We start from the raw sequence: 16770 nt of genomic DNA on the forward strand, positions 1-16770 counted from the left end.
ATTTTGACCTCAACACAAGTGTAGGAGGTTCTCTCTTAAAAAATGTATGTTGGAAGTGTAGGCATGTTCTGATGGCTCTCTCCATGAATGAAGATGTCACACCCTAGTTAGTTCAAGCATTAGAGTGTGCATCTGTTTAAATTCCTTTTAAATTTGAAATGGGGATGACAGAACCCCCAGCACCCCCCTGAACAACTAGGGTTTACTAAAAACTTTTCCAATGAACCTGAAATGCCCTTCTAAAAAGCCCACCCTTTTTGTTTTGGGTTAAAACCTTTGACAAAAATGGTGCACATTTTTCTAGGACATCAAAGGTCATTGGATTAATCCTTATGGTATTTGCATTTTGGGGCATTTAAATGCTATAAAATATTTTAAATGCTCAAATAATCATAACTAAAATGTTTGCTGTTGGATATATTCCTAAGCAGTGGCCATGATTAATTTTATGATTTATGGTAATGCCCTGGTATTTTTAATAAAGCCCTGAAGTTACAGAAATAATAAATAAATAAGAAAAACAGAAAAAAAGGAGGAGGGAAACTTACCAGGCGCAGCCCACCAGCCCACCTGGCTCGGCCCAGTCGACTGGCCCTTGCCATTCGTCCTCCTCCTCTCGCCAGGAGGACGACAGGAGCGCGTGGCCGGCGCCCGCGGCCACACGCCGGCCACCTCCTGCTTCCGCCGACGCCCTGGAGGCGTCTATGAGTGCCACGCCGACCCCCACGTCTCCCTCTCTTTCTTCCCACTCTCCCCGTGGCCTCTCTCCCTCTCTGGCTCTCTCCCCTCTTCCTGCCGAGCGCAACCACCGCCGCCGACAAGCTTCCACCGCAGCCACCGCCATCCATTTGCTGCCCCGACATGCCCAGGAAGCTCCGCCGTCGTCGACTACATCAAGTAGGCCGAGCCCCATGCGCCGCTCGACCCCGGAGACTGCTGCACCGAGCTCGTTCTCAACTCCGGCCACCGGAGATCCCCTTCGCCGCCCCGCTCGCTCCCAGCCCTTCCCCGAGCTCGCCGTTCGCTCCCCTGCAACCGCTGTGAGCTCCGCCACCGTTTCTCCCTCTCTCCCGCGCTCGTCCGCGTCCTCTAACCCCTCTGCCATCGAAGCCGAAGCTCGCCGCCGCCACCGCACGTCGCCGTCATGTCCATAGCCACGTTGGGACGCCACCGAGCACGCCTTTCTTCCACGCTCCCAGGAGCCTAACGCACCACTCCCCGCGCCTCGCCGTGCCCCGTAGCCTCGGTTTCATCCTCGCCCGAACTCCGGCGACCGCCAAGGTCGTCGCCGGCGTCGTTCCCGGCCTCCCCGAGCTCCACTTTCTCCACCAAACGACGCGGCTCGCTCCCCGCGTCACGTAGCTGCTCTCCGCCGTCGATTTGGTCGCCGGAGACGCAAACCCGAGCCCCTCCGCCGCGTCTGTCGTCGCCGGCGTCAAGCCGCCGGCGAGTTGACCCTGTTTGACCCCCGTGTGGGCCCAGGTAGACCCCCCTGAGTCTATGACAGGTGGGGCCGGTCTGCTAATCAGTTTAAGATTAGTTTTAACTAATTTTAATTAGTTTAGTCACTGACATGTGGGCCCAGGCCCCACTGACAGTCAATTAGCACTAACATAATTCTGTTAATTAGTTGTGACACTGACAGACAGGGCCCACCAGTCAGGTTTGACCTGGCCGACCCAGTTGACCCGCTGAATCACACCTATGTCATGCTGACGCATTAATTCAATTACTGGAATTTATTCTTATAATAGGAAATTCCAGAAAATATCCAAAACTTCTAAAAATCATAGAAAATCAACCATAGCTCCAAATGCAAAGATTTATATATGAAAAATGATCAGAAAAATTCAATCTATCCATCTGTAATGGTTTCATGCATGACAAAACAAGTTAACCTTGCTGTTTAAGCAGAATAAGGTAATGCACTAATAAGGCCATGTTTAATGAGCTAACATTTGAATCTTTGATTCAAATGAGTTCATCCCCTTCTGTTTTAGCTTGCATTAGGCCAAGACACTTTCATCTTGCCATGTCATAGCATGCATCATATTGTTGCATATTGCCATGTGTTGATTATGTTCGGTGTGATTTTCGTGGTAGGGTTCTGCCTCCGAGGATAACCCCGAGTATCCGTCTGAAGGGCAGTACCCTACTACCACAACAACAGGCAAGCAACCCATTGATCATTCTGATACAAACCCATGTTCTCGCTTCTGCTCTTGTTTACTGCATTAAGACAACGCGATTCAAACTGCTGTGTGCTACGGTAGTTGAACCCTTATCCTTTGCATGACCTGTCATTGCCACAGTAACTAGATGAAACCCACTAGCATGTGTAGGAGTTGATTGAGCCATGTATGTGATTCCTACCTTGCTATGCCTGCTATGCTTAGAGTTGTGTCAGGTCTGGTTCATCTGGGTGATGGGCTAGAGTGAAATGTTTATGTCCGTAATGTGAGGGATGTGTTGAACATGTTTTGGTAAAGGTATCGATGAGAGGCCATGTAGGAGTACATGGTGGGTTGTTTCATTGAGACCGTCCATAAGAACTGAGATCTGTATGTGTGATTTAAGATGCAGTTACTACCGTACATTGGGCCCGAAACCAATGGACCCTCTCGGCTTCTTAAATACCCTAGTACTCTGTCCAGGAGTTGCAAATAGTTTCTGGTGTTTGTAGGTTATGTGTTGGCGGCCGTGCGTAGCGCTGACCCTAGGGGTGGGCTATGTTGCGGTAGATACACCGTGGCACGGTGTACCGAGTCACCCGTTTGGTGTCTCGGGAACCCTGTTCACATCGTTCGGGGCCTTATGTGGAAACCTCGGCCGGACTCCCTGCGGATGGAACCTGGATAGGCGATAAACCTGGACTAGAGACTTAAGTGTTTAGGTAGGCCATGGCCGACACCCTCGCTGGGCTTCCGCTTGAAGGTTGCCGAGTACATGTCGTGTAAACGGCGGTAAGTGGTGAAAGCGTGTATGAAGAAGTATACCCCTGCATGGTTAACATCATCTATTCGAATAGCCGCGTCCGCGGTAAAGGACTACTTGGTTGCCTATACAGTTCATAGACAAGTTAATGGATACTACTAAAAGACTCAAGATAAGTGTGAGTACCGAGGATGGACCTCTCATAGGATGATGAGAGAGGATCCCCGATGGAGTATTGTGTTGGTGAGTAGTCGACTCGTGTGCGAAAACTATTTTACTATTGGAGTTCCGTAGGATAGCTTAGCCAAGAGTCAAAGCTGGCTTGCTGCAATAACCCCACCACCTTCTTGAGAATGAGCATGTATAGTAGGTTCTGTTGTAAGACTTGCTGAGTACCTTTGTACTCATGTTTGCTTAATTACTATTTTCAGACGACAACACCGCCCCCTCCGATGGGTTCTACGTAGACCTTGACGTCGACAAGTGACTAGCCATCCAGGTGGTGATCCTGGCCATGGAGGGCCCTATGTAGATAGACAGGCTTCGAGAAGCCTTCTTTCTTTCTAGTGTCTGTACTCAGACTAGTTGCTTCCGCATGTGCTTGTATGATTGTATGACTTGAGTGTCGGGTCATGTGACCCCTATCTGTATGAACATGTTATGTATGGCTCTCTGGAGCCTTTAAATAAAGTACTTGAGTTGTAGAGTTTTGTTGTGATGCCATGTTGTATGTACTCATATCGGGCTTATTGTATGTATGATTGAAATGCTTGGTATGAGTGGGATCCGACAATCTAGTTGTTTATCCTTGGCAGCCTTTCTTATGGGGAAATATAGTCTACTGTTCCTCGAGCCATAGTAGTCCGCTACAGCCCGGTTCATCGGAGTCCTGCTAGCCCAGCACTACTGCTCAGGTCACTTGACTGACCGGCATGTGTTTCACGTCGTTCCTATGTCTGTCCCTTCGGGGAAATGTCACACGGTGACATCCAGAGTCCTGCCTAGCCTGCTATAGCCCGGGTTCCTCGGAATCCTGTTAGCCCAGTGCTACAGCCCGGAATCACTCGCTGATGACCGACATGCTCAATGTGATTCATGTATGCCTGTCTCCATAGGTCTGTGCCGCTTTGGGTTCACGACTAGCCATGTCGGCCCGGGTTCTCTGTCATATGGATGCTAGCGACACTATCATATACGTGAGCCAAAAGGCGCAAACGGTCCCGGGCCATGGTAAGGCGACACCCGTGGGATACCGTGCGTGAGGCAGCAAAGTGATATGAGGTGTTACCGGCTAGATCGATGTGACTTGGAATCGGGGTCCTGACAGCGTTGGCATCAGAGCCGCACTGCCTGTAGGTTCGTTGAGCCAAACTGGTCGATGTCGAGTCTAGAAATGCTTTAGTTATATGTAGGGGAATTGATTGTGGGAGGGAACGTAAGGCTCTTTTACTCCTTTACCTTATGTCCTTTGATCTGAGTCATTCTCTTCTCATTCAACGTGGGTTAAGGACTAGGCTCTCTTCTTCTATCAGGTTCACGTGTTACTAATCCGTAGTAGCTTATAGGATTGTTGTTACAAGCCCCAGTTAAGTTTCTACTATTTTTAGTATGTTGCTAATTGAATCAGAACCTTGATATGATGTTGTTGAGTGGTATTGCAAACTGTTGTGGATGTCTCAAATCTTTTTCTGAGCATTTACAGCTGTTATGCTGTCCAATTTTCCTTAGAAATGCTAATGTCTTTGCATTGTGGTTGTGCTTTCAGATGGCCAACCATGTTCAAAACCAAGTGGTTCGCCCGACCCGGTGCCTCGACGTGCCCGGTCATACTGCTATGTTAGTCCGGGTAATGATCGAGACGGGTTACCGTTGGTATCCCGAATACACCGTCGAAGAGCAATTCCGAGACTTTAATCAAAGCCAATATTTCTGCACCGTCAGGATATTTCCTTCTTATCCTAGATCTACCGAGCCCCTTCACTGTTCCTATGGACTCGGGGTTACTGTTGAGATGGCTGTGCAGGATGCTGCCTATTCCATGATGACCATCATGCGAGTCCGGACTGGCCTGCTTCGGAACACCGACTTCCGTTACATGCCAGCTTCACTTCCGGGAGCGCAAGGGTATCTTCAGGCTATCTATGCTGACTCCACTCAGGAGGACTCATTAACTCGTACCACTGCCGAGATGCTCGAAGATAAGGACCAAGAGAATCGGGCCTTGAGGCTGGAGCTTTTCAATACCCGTGCTGATCATTGGGCCACATTGACTTGGTTTGCACCTGCGGTGCAAGCTGGATGTATGGATACAAGGGATCTGTATCCTATGAGATCTTCTCTGCCAGACATGGTGGATTGGCGTGATGTGGGAGGCATCACCCCACCCCGTGGTCCCCGCAGGCCACCGTTTGTTGGTCCAAGACCTCATCCTAGCCCCTTTGGTCCACAAGCTGCTCAGGACCGTCTGTTCCCGGATGATCACGTTGAACTTCCAGGCTATGGAGGTGACTTCTATGAGGACTACTATGGAGCTGTCTGAGTTAGTAGTAGTATCACTAGTATTGTAATAGTTGTATCTTCACTGTCCTGCGTGACTTGTGGAATATGACTTTGTGTGCAATCAATTCTGGAGGTGTAGACAAATAATGTATAGGAGCTTGGAATGCCTCCGATGAGATGTAACGTCTTTCATCATAGTTGTACTGTAGCCTGGGCTTGTACTAAACTATGTATGATGTGTATGACCATTGGTATATATATGGCAGTTTTATATTACCATGACATACGGATGAACATCTCTGCATTCCGTGTTATCCATTACATTCTGCACTTCCTTGCTAAGTTTGAGCCATCCTTGTCTAAACTGTTGTCTTGTTTTCTCCTAGGATGGTCAACACCCGCAGCAACCCTGTTGCCCCGGAGCAGGGGGAAGCCAGTGCAGCTAGGGGTGAAAATCTGCCTCACCCGCCCTCTCTGGCCGAAGTGATGCTGGAGGCGGAAAGAAACAAGCGTGAGACTAACCGCCTGCTAGAGCGGATTGAGCAGAACACTGCACGCCATCAGCGAAATGACTTGGTGTCAATCAATGACTTTATCAAGCTGTACCCACCAAAGTTTAACCATTCCGTCGAGCCCCTCGACGCGGATGACTGACTTTGCAGCATCACCCACAAGCTACGTTCTGCCAACGTAGCCAAAGCCGACAAGGTTACTTATGCTGCCTATCACCTCGAAGGCCCTGCTAGCCTCTGGTGGGAAAACTTTGAAGCTATGCACCGGTCGGCCAAATCACTACTTGGGCTGAATTCAGTGAAGCTTTCCGTGAGCATCACATTCCGGAAGGTCTCATGGATCGCAAGAGGGAGGAGTTCTGCAATTTCACCCAAGGAAGACTAATTGTGGATGCATATAGTCGTGAATTTAGGAATCTGGCACGTTATGCTCCCGAAGAGGTATCTACTGACGCTAAGAAGCAGGCAAGGTTCCGCAAGGGTCTCAGCCCTGAGCTTCGCCGCGATCTTCGTCTGCACGAGTGCACCTCCTTTCAGAAGTTGGTCAATAAAGCCATCAGTGCTGAGACAGGCCAGACTGATTATGACGCTTCACGCAAGCACTCACGTGATTTTGGCTCTTCATCCGGCTCTGGAGCTCAGAAGCGCCGGGTGTGGATCCCAAGCATGGCACTGCCACCCAGGTTCACCCCGAGGCCATCCTTTGAGGCGCCTCGTCCCAACCAGCAGTTTGCACCGCCCAAGCCCTATGGTGGCCCCGCTGCTAATGCTGCTCCACGCCCCAATGTGGTGACATGCTTCAAGTGTGGAGAGCCGGGTCACTATAGCCGAGAGTGTCCCCAGAACAACAACCCCAATCAAACTGGAAAGTCCGTTGGCCGTGGTAAGCGAGCGGGAAAGACATTCTACGCCAAGCCGGTCACTACTACACGTGGCCATGTCAACTATGTTTCAGCCGAGGAGGCTCATGAGGATCCTAACATTGTCCTTGGTACGCTCCTTGTTAACTGCCATCCGGCATCTGTTCTTTTCGATACTGGAGCATCTCATTCATTCATATCCGAGAACTATGCTCGATTGCATAACACGACATTCTATGACATGCCCACTTCCATGGTAATTCAAACTCCGGGTTCCAAATGGCAAACTTCTAGAGTAAGCCATGGGAACGAAATTATTGTCGATAGACTTGTCTTCCTTGCATCCTTAGTAGCTCTCAAGTCCTCGGACATAAACATCATTTTGGGTATGGACTGGATGTCAGCTCATTATGCTAAGATTGATTGTGCCACTAAAACCGTTCAACTTACTCACCCATCGGGCAAGACAGTCAATGTCTTAACTCAAGTGGCCAAGCGCCAGCTTTACTCCCTAAATGCCAACCCCCTTCCAGACCTTGAGGATGTTCCGGTAGTCCGAGACTTTCCGAATGTCTTTCCAAAAGAACTGCCAGGTGTCCACCTGACAGGGATGTCGAGTTTGTGATAGACCTTGTTCCAGGAACCGTTCCAATTTCTAGAAGACCCTACAAGATGGCACCCTTAGAACTAGCCGAGCTTAAGAATCAACTCGATGAGTCCTTGAAAAAGGGTTTCATCCGTCCTAGTTCCTCTCCTTGGGCTTGCCCCGTCCTCTTCGTCAAGAAGAAGGATGGAACGGATCGAATGGTTGTAGATTACCGACCTGTCAACTTGGTCACCATCAAGAACAAGTATCCGCTTCCCAGGATCAACGATCTGTATGATCAGCTCGCTGGATCCTCAGTCTTTTCCAAGATGGATTTGAGGTTGGGCTACCATCAAATCAAAATCAGAAATGGGGACATTCCCTAAACGGCCTTTGTTACTCGTTATGGCCAATACGAGTACACCGTTATGTCCTTCGGTTTAACCAATGCCCCCGCTACCTTCTCTCGGTTAATGAACTCGGTCTTCATGGAGTATTTGGATAAATTCGTCGTAGTATACCTCGATGACATACTCATCTACTCCAAGAATGAAGAGGAACATGCCGAACATCTAAGGCTGGTATTGATGAAACTTCGAGAGCATCGCCTTTATGCCAAATTCTCCAAGTGTGAATTTTGGTTGCCAGAAGTGACCTATCTAGGCCATGTAATCTCTGGTAAGGGTATTGTTTTCAATCCCGAGTGAGTTCAAGCCGTCCTTGATTGGACTCCACCTGAGACGGTCAAGCAAGTTCGGAGCTTCCTTGGCTTAGCGAGCTATTGCCGCCGCTTCGTCGAGAATTTCTCCAAGGTTGCTAAACCTCTAACCGAACTCCCCAAGAAAGATAAAAAGTTCGAGTGGACCCCACAGTGCGAGTTCAACTTTCAGGAACTGAAAAGACGCCTGACATCTGCTCCCGTACTGGTACCACCAGATTTCTCCAAGGACTTTGTTATCTATTGCGATGCCTCGCGACAAGGACTAGGTTGCATACTCATACAGGATCGTCAGATAATTGCCTATGCTTCACGGCAATTACACCCACATGAGGAGAACTATCCCACACATGATCTGGAGCTTGCAGCCGTAGTCCATGCACTCAAAACTTGGCGACATTACCTTCTCGGTAATCGTTGCGAGATCTTCACCGATCACCAAAGTTTGAAATATATCTTCACCCAACCGGATTTGAATCTCAGGCAACGACGTTGGGTCGAGTTGATCTCGGATTATGACTTAGGAATAACTTACACGCCGGGCAAAGCCAATGTCATGGCTGATGCACTAAGTCGTAAATCCTATTGTAACAACCTGATGTTACAACAAAGTCAACCACTTCTGCATGAGGAATTTCGTAGGCTTAATCTTCACATTGTTCCCCGAGGATTCCTATCCACCCTGGTGGCGAAACCTACCCTTACGGATCAGATCATCAAGGCACAGAAGGTAGATCCGGGAATCTCCCGTATTAAGAGAAACATTAAGAAAGGAGTCGCGAATTGTTTCTCCATTGATGATCAAGGTGTCGTATACTTTGGAAACCGCTTAGTGGTTCCCAAGGCATGAAACCTAAGGCGGCTGATCCTTAAGGAAGCTCATGAATCCCCTATCACCATTCATCTCGGCAGTACTAAAATGTATCAAGACCTACGCCAGAGGTTTTGGTGGACTAGGATGAAGAGAGAAATCGCTCAATACATTGCTAATTGCGACGTTTGTCGTCGTGTTAAAGCAGAGCATCAACGGCCTGCTGGCACCCTTCAACCTTTGGCTATTCCCGAGTGGAAATGGGATAAAATCAGTATGGATTTCATCACTGGGTTTCCCGGGACCAAAAGAGGGAATAATGCCATCTTCGTCGTGATCGACCATCTTTCCAAAGTAGCCCACTTTATACCTGTTCGTGAGAGTATCACCGCTAGCCAGCTAGCCGATTTATACATCTCCCGAATAGTGTCTCTTCATGCTGTTCCATTGGAAATTAACTCAGACCGTGGGAGTCTCTTCACCTCTCGATTTTGGGAAAGTTTCCAAAATGCTATGGGAACTCGTCTCTCTTTTAGCACCGCTTTCCACCCTCAATCAAGTGGTCAAGTAGAACGAGTCAATCAAATTCTGGAAGATATGCTCCGAGCCTCTGTCATCTCGTTCGGAATGGGTTGGGAGAAATGCCTTCCATTCGCGGAGTTTGCTTACAACAATAGTTATCAAGCTAGCTTGGGCAAGGCTCCTTTCGAAGTTCTCTATGGACAAAAATGTCGAACGCCTCTTAACTGGTCAGAAACCAAGGAAAGACAACTCTTTGGCCCGGATATGATTCAGGAAGCAGAAGAACAGGTTCGCGTTATTCGTGAGAAATTGAAAACAGCCCAATCTCGTCAAAAGAGTCAATATGATCGTAAACATAAGCCTATGACTTATGAAGTCAGCGAGAAGGCTTACCTTCGGGTTACTCCGTTAAAGGGAACCCATCGTTTCGGTATCAAAGGCAAATTGGCTCCTCGTTACATCGGACCCTTTCACATTCTTGCCAAACGAGGAGAAGTTGCCTACCAATTGGAACTACCTTCGCATCTTTCCAGAGTTCACGATGTCTTCCACGTTTCTCAACTCAGGCGTTGCTTCGCGGATCCTATCCGTGAAGTGGACCACGAAACGCTTGATCTACAAGATAACCTCTCATATCGGGAATATCCTGTTCGTATCCTTGATCAAGCCGAGCGTACCACTCGACGTCATAATATCAAGTTTCTCAAGGTTCAATGGTCACACCATTCCAAGAAAGAAGCCACTTGGGAAAGGGAGGATCGTCTTCGACTCGAGTACCCCACCTTCTTTCCGGAGGATCCTAAATCTCGGGACGAGATACTTTTGAGTGGGGGTGACTTGTCACACCCTAGTTAGTTCAAGCATTAGAGTGTGCATCATGTTTAAATTCCTTTTAAATTTGAAATGGGGATGACAGAACCCCCAGCACCCCCCTGGAACAACTAGGGTTTACTAAAAACTTTTCCAATGAACCTGAAATGCCCTTCTAAAAAGCCCACCCTTTTTGTTTTGGGTTAAAACCTTTGACAAAAATGGTGCACATTTTTCTAGGACATCAAAGGTCATTGGATTAATCCTTATGGTATTTGCATTTGGGCATTTAAATGCTATAAATATTTTAAATGCTCAAATAATCATAAACTAAAATGTTTGTTGTTGGATATATTCTAAGCAGTGGCCATGATTAATTTTATGATTTATGGTAATGCCCTGGTATTTTTAATAAAGCCCTGAAGTTACAGAAATAATAAATAAATAAGAAAAACAGAAAAAAGAGAGAGAGAAACTTACCAGGCGCAGCCCACCAGCCCACCTGGCTCGGCCCAGTCGACTGGCTCTTGCCAGTCGTCCTCCTCCTCTCGCCAGGAGGACGAGGAGCGCGTGGCCGGCGCCCGCGGCCACACGCCGGCCACCTCCTGCTTCCGCCGACGCCCTGGAGGCGTCTACGAGTGCCACGCCGACCCCCACGTCTCCCTCTCTTTCTTCCCACTCTCCCCGTGGCCTCTCTCCCTCTATGGCTCTCTCCCCCTCTCCTGCCGAGCGCAGCCGTCGCTGCCGACAAGCTTCACCGCAGCCACCGCTGTCCATTTTGCTGCCCGACATGCCAGGAAGCTCCGCCGTCGTCGACTGCATCAAGTAGGCCGAGCCCCGTCCGCTCGCTCGCCCCGGAGACGCTGCACCAAGCTCGTTCTCAACTCCGGCCACCGGAGATCCCCTTCGCCGCCCCGCTCGCTCCAGCCCTTCCCCGAGCTCGCCGTTTGCTCCCCTGCAACCGCTGTGAGCTCCGCCACTGCTTCCCCCTCTCCCCGCACTCGTCCGCGTCCTCTAACCACTTCTGCCATCGAAGCCGAAGCTCGCCGCCGCCACCGCACATCGCCGTCGTGGCCATAGCCACGTTGGGACACCACCGAGCACGCCTTCGTCTTCCACGCGTTCCCAGGAGCCTAACGCACCACTCCCCGCGCCTCGCCGTGCCCCTTAGCTTCGGTTTCATCCTCGCCCGAACTCCGACGACCGCCAAAGTCGTCGCCGGCGTCGTACCCGGCCTCCCCGAGCTCCACTTTTTCCACCAAATAACGCGGCTCGCTCCTCGCGTCACGTAGCTGCTCTCCACCGTCGATTTGGTCGCCGGAGACGCAAACCCGAGCCCCTCCGCCGCGTCTGTCGTCGCCGGCCCCCGCGTCAAGCCGCCTGAGTTGACCCTGTTTGACCCCCGTGTGGGCCCAGGTAGACCCCCCTGAGTCTATGACAGGTGGGGCCGGTCTGCTAAACTAGTTTAGGATTAGTTCTTAACTATTTTAATTATTTGACACTGACATGTGGGCCCAGGCCCCATTGACAGTTAATTAGCACTAACATAATTCTGTTAATTAGTTGTGACACTGACAGACAGGGGCCACCAGTCAGGTTTGACCTGGCCGACCCAGTTGACCGCTGACGTCACACCTATGTCATGCTGACGCATTAATTCAATTACTGGATTTATTCTTTAATAGGAAATTCCAGAAAATATCCAAAACTTCTAAAAATCATAGAAAATCAACCATAGCTCCAAATGCAAAGATTTATATATGAAAAATGATCAGAAAAATTCAATCTATCCATCTGTAATGGTTTCATGCATGACAAAACAAGTTAACCTTGCTGTTTAAGCAGAATAAGGTAATGCACTAATAAGGCCATGTTTAATGAGCTAACATTTGAATCTTTGATTCAAATGAGTTCATCCCCTTCTGTTTTAGCTTGCATTAGGCCAAGACACTTTCATCTTGCCATGTCATAGCATGCATCATATTGTTGCATATTGCCATGTGTTGATTATGTTCGGTGTGTTTTTCGTGGTAGGTTCTGCCTCCGAGGATAACCCCGAGTATCCGTCTGAAGGGCAGTACCCTACTACACTACAACAGGCAAGCAACCCATTGATCATTCGATACAAACCCATGTTCTCGCTTCTGCTCTTGTTTACTGCATTAAGACAACGCGATTCAAACTGCTGTGTGCTACGGTAGTTGAACCCTTATCCTCTGCATGACCTGTCATTGCCACAGTAACTAGATGAAACCCACTAGCATGTGTAGGAGTTGATTGAGCCATGTATGTGATTTCCTACCTTGCTATGCCTGCTATGCTTAGAGTTGTGTCAGGTTTGGTTCATCTGGGTGATGGGCTAGAGTGAAATGATTATGTCGATAATGTGAGGGATGTGTTGAACATGATTTGGTAAAGGTATCGATGAGAGGCCATGTAGGAGTACATGGTGGGTTGTTTCATTGAGGCCGTCCCCCGTCCATAAGAACTGAGATCTGTATGTGTGATGTAAGATGCAGTTACTACCGTACATTGGGCCCGAAACCAATGGACCCTCTCGGCTTCTTAAATACCCTAGTACTCTGTCCAGGAGTTGCAAATACTTTCTGGTGTTTGTAGGTTATGTGTTGGCGGCTGTGCGTAGCGCTGACCCTAGGGGTGGGCTATGTTGCGGTAGATACACCGTGGCACGGTGTACCAAGTCACCTGTTTGGTGTCTCGGGAACCCTGTTCACATCGTTCGGGGCCGTATGTGGAAACCTCAGCCGGACTCCCTGCGGATGGAACCTGGATAGGCGATAAACCTGGACTAGAGACTTAAGTGTTTAGGTAGGCCGTGGCCGACACCCTCGCTGGGCTTCCGCTTGAAGGTTGCCGAGTACATGTCGTGTAAACGGCGGTAAGTGGTGAAAGCGTGTATGAAGAAGTATACCCCTGCAGGGTTAACATCATCTATTCGAATAGCCGCGTCTGCGGTAAAGGACTACTTGGTTGCATATACAGTTCATAGACAAGTTAATGGATACTACTAAAAGACTCAAGATAAGTGTGAGTACCGAGGATGGCCCTCTCGTAGGATGACGAGAGAGGATCCTCGGTGGAGTATTGTGTTGGTGAGTAGTGGACTCGTGTGCGAAAACTATTTTACTAATGGAATTCCGTAGGATAGCTTAGCCAAGAGTCAAAGCTGGCTTGCTGCAATAACCCCACCACCTTCTTGAGAATGAGCATGTATAGTAGGTTCTGTTGTAAGACTTGCTGAGTACCTTTGTACTCATGTTTGCTTAATTACTATTTTCAGACGACAACACCGCCCCCTCCGATGGGTTCTACGTAGACCTTGACGTCGACAAGTGACTAGCCACCCAGGTGGTGATCCTGGCCATGGAGGGCCCTATGTAGATAGACAGGCTTCGAGAAGCCTTCTTTCATTCTAGTGTCTGTACTCAGACTAGTTGCTTCCGCATGTGCTTGTATGATTGTATGACTTGAGTGTCGGGTCATGTGACTCCTATCTGTATGAACATGTTATGTATGGATCTCTGGAGCCTTTAAATAAAGTACTTGAGTTGTAGAGTTTTGTTGTGATGCCATGTTGTATGTACTCATATCGGGCATATTGTATGTATGATTGAAATGCTTGGTATGAGTGGGATCTGACAATCTAGTTGTTTATCCTTGGCAGCCTTTCTTATGGGGAAATGTAGTCTAGTGTTCCTCGAGCCATAGTAGTCCGCTACAACCCGGTTCACCGAAGTCCTGCTAGCCCAGCACTACCGCTCAGGTCACTTGACTGGCCGGCATGTGTTTCACGTCGTTCCTATGTCTGTCCCTTCGGGGAAATGTCACGCGGTGACATCCGGAGTCATGCCTAGCCTGCTATAGCCCGGGTTCCCTGGAGTCCTGTTAGCCAGTGCTACAGCCCGGAATCACTCGCTGATGACCGACATGCTCGATGTGATTCATGTATGCCTGTCTCCATAGGTCTGTGCCGCTTTGGGTTCACGACTAGCCATGTCGGCCCGGGTTCTCTGTCATATGGATGCTAGCGACACTATCATATACGTGAGCCAAAAGGCGCAAACGGTCCCGGGCCATGGTAAGGCGACACCCGTGGGATACCGTGCGTGAGGCCGCAAAGTGATATGAGGTGTTACCGGCTAGATCGATGTGACTTGGAATCGGGGTCCTGACAGAAGAGTGGGTGGAGGGGTATATAGAGCCTGCACACAAAATCTAACCATTACACACAAATTACCAAACTCGGTGAGACCGAATCATGAAACTCGGCCAGACCGATTCACTTCAAAATGTGAACGTGAGGATTTTCGGTGGGACCGACACGTCAACTCGGTGGGACCGATTTCATTAGGGTTAGGGCATAACGTAATCTCGGTGAGGCCGACTACACAAACTTGGTGGGACCAATTTTGGTAATAAGCTAACCAGAGAGTTGGTCAGGCAAATTCGGTGGGACCGATTTGCTCATCTCGGTTGGACCGAAATGTTACGATGGGGAAACAGAAAGTTTGCATTGCGAACTCGGTGGGACCGATCGCTCATCTCAGTTAGACCAAAACGTTACGAAGGGAAATAGAGAGTTTGCAATTCCATCTCGGTGAGACCGAGATCCCTATCGTTGAGACCGAAAAGACTAGGGTTTTTGTGGCAGTGGCTATGTCAACTGAACTCGGTGGCGCCGGATGGAAAGTTTCGGTGGGGCCGAGTTTGACTTTTGGTTTGGGAGAAATGTGGATATGAGAAAGTGGTTAAGGGTTTTGGAGCATATCACTAAGCATTTTGAGCAAGTAACCCATTAAGCAACAACACATCCCCTTTTAATAGTATTGGCTTTTCCTATGGACTCAATGTGATCTTGGAACACTAAAAGGTAAGGTGTAGAGTCTTGAGCTTTAGAGCTTGAGCCAATCTTTTGTCCTTAGCATTTTGAGGGGTCCACATTTCTAATCCATGCCATGCCAATCATTGAGCTTTCCTGAAATATTTATCTTGAAATAGTATTAGCTCAATGAGCTATCCGTTGTTAGGAATTACCAAAACCACCCAGGGATAGTTGCACTTTCAATCTCCCCCTTTTTGGTAATTGATGACAACATATAGGTCAAAGCTTCGACAAATGATTATAAGATTGAAATACATTGTCGCCTTGAGAAGTATGTGATAAGCAAGAGCTCCCCCTAAATTTGTGCATTATTTAGAATTTTCTTTTGAATGCAAATGCACAATCGATTAGGATCATGTGTTACTCTTCCATGTCACATACATCTTGGTGGAGCGCTCAAAATGATATAACTTAAAAGCATGCACTCATCACCAAGCAAAGTGAATGATCATATAAGAATATAAGAGATAATATCATCCAAGCAAGCATTAAGGTAGCATATGATCAAACACATGATCAAACAAGTATCTCACACAGACAAAGACATAGTGTATCAACCAAGCGCATAAAAAGGTTCAACCGAAAACAAGAGAGATAAAAAGCAACTCTCTCTCTCGAAGCCTATGATCTATACATATTTCTCCCCCTTTGGCAGCAAGTTACCAAAAAGTTTGAAAATGCATAGTGTTATGCGTCTCTCAGGTTCGGTCTTCGGGAGGTGGTGTAGAGAGAACTCCAAGGAAGATGGTATCTGTCGATGTAGTTGGAGCTGGTGGAGTGGCTGCAGGAGGTGGTACTGAGGCTGTAGCTGCTGGTGCTAACAGAGTAGTTCTAGAGACTGGTATTGGCAATGCAGCAGACCTCTGACCTCGTGGCACACGCTGAAAAGCATCAGTAGTTTCCTTCCCTCTCCTCTCTTCTGCTTCCTCCTGGAGCTGCTCAACTGCAGTCTGTATCTCAGTTACCTTGAGGTCAAGATCATAGAATTTTATCTCAACAATCCTCTCCAGGCTCTTCCGATTCTGAGTCAGGGTGGCCAAGCCCTTCTCAATCCTTAGTGTAGCTTGAATCACATAGCCTAATTGATCTTGTTTTGACTTGAGGAACACCTGAGATGCTTCTTCTGCACTTGGCATCCTTGCAGCTTTCTCTGCCTTAGCTTTGGCTCTCTTCTCTTGTGCTTGTACTAAAGATGGTTCCTCCTCATTCATCACAACTGTGTTGTCTTCAAATTCATGATAAAGGGGTATATGCTCCTTGTCCAACAACTATGTTCCTGTGCCCATCTTAGAATTGATGAGCTCTTGAATATGTGGAGCATACCCACAACTTCTCTTTTGGTCAGTAGCAGTCCTCTTGATTGTCTCTACAATCAGACTCATGACCTTGAACTTCTGAGGGACATCAAAGATTTCCAGCATGTTGATGGAATGTCCTCTGATCATCTTGTGAGCTCCTCACTTGGGTAGTAATGTGTGCCTTAGGATCCAGTTGATGGTAGGCAGACCAGACAGCAAGTAATGTACAGATCCAAGCTTGTGAGTCTCCAAAGCTTTATCAGGGTTCTCTTTGTACATGTTTGCCATGGAGTTGTGGTCTTTCTTCTTCTTGGCAT

This window comes from Triticum urartu, chromosome 4 (assembly GCF_003073215.2).
Source record: "Triticum urartu cultivar G1812 chromosome 4, Tu2.1, whole genome shotgun sequence".
Taxonomy (NCBI): Eukaryota; Viridiplantae; Streptophyta; class Magnoliopsida; order Poales; family Poaceae; genus Triticum; species Triticum urartu.